Source organism: Otolemur garnettii, unplaced genomic scaffold, assembly GCF_000181295.1.
Source record: "Otolemur garnettii isolate 467f Iridium unplaced genomic scaffold, OtoGar3 scaffold00167, whole genome shotgun sequence".
Classification (NCBI taxonomy): Eukaryota; Metazoa; Chordata; class Mammalia; order Primates; family Galagidae; genus Otolemur; species Otolemur garnettii.
Genome location: NW_003852562.1, coordinates 720,262 through 721,431, shown reverse-complemented (window position 1 = coordinate 721,431; position 1,170 = coordinate 720,262).

Here is a 1,170-nt window from a genome sequence, read left to right as displayed (position 1 = left end):
GCACAGAAGCTCGGGAACCGGGAGCTCTCAAACTGGCTGAGAAGGAAATAACGACCAATTTCAAATGTGGACCAGAAAATGCAGCAAGGAAGGAATCTCTTTAGAATTGACATTGATGAGATGAAGTCCCAAAGAAATGAATCCTAAAAATTACACGTTGACGCAGCTCTGCGCCTGTAGCTCAGCGGCTAGGGCGCCAACCACACACACCAGAGCTGGTGGGTTCGAATCCAGCCGGGGCCTGCCAAACAGCAATGACAACGGCGACCAAAAAATAGCCCGGCGTTGTGGCAAGAGCCTGTAGTCCCAGCTACTTGGGAGGCTGAGGCAAGAGAATCGCTAAAGCCCAAGAGTTTGAGGTTGCTGTGAGCTGTGATGCTACAGCACTCTACCTGAAAAGGAAGAAAAATTACACATTTACAAACCAAATGCTTCTGGAAAAAAATAAATAAATAAATCCTGATGTACAAACCTGCCATTGCAATATGCAAAATGGGACGGGTGGGGTGGAGACCCTTAGGAGAGGCTGAGGACAGACAGAACTCTGGTCTCATTAGAGTAAAACCCAAAGCCACACACTGAGGAAGGTTCTCACCAGTTTTTTAATCGAGCAGGAAATACTTCATTTTATAATTTCATTACTAGTATTTTTTTCTCATGGGATTATGATTCTCATTTCCAAGTGTGTGTCCAGACATCTAATCTTTCATTTCATCTATAAAGTCCTAAATTCAAGAATGTCTCCAGCTTTCATCCTAATGGCCTCTGCACAGAGTAAAATCAATGTCACTAATAAAAGCAGGAATCTGGGCTTCCTCAGTGGAATAAAATACGGAACTACCCCCAGCCAAGATTCCCCCAGCAGAATCCTGTCAGTCAGCTCCAGCTGCTATTACAGAATCCCATGGGCGGGTGGCTTAAACAAGAAGAATTTGTTTTCTCCAGTTCCGGAGACTGGACATCCAAGACGAAGGTGCTGTCAGGATTGGGTTCTGCTGAGGACTCTTGGCCTGCAGGAGGCACCTTGTTGGGGTGCCCTCACCGGACAGCTTCTCTGTGCGTGACCTAAGTGTGGGCGGGGGGGAGAGGTAATCTTTGGTCTCTCTTCCTCTGCCTACAGGGCCACAATCCTGTCTGATTAGGGTTCTACCCTTGTGACCTCAATTACCA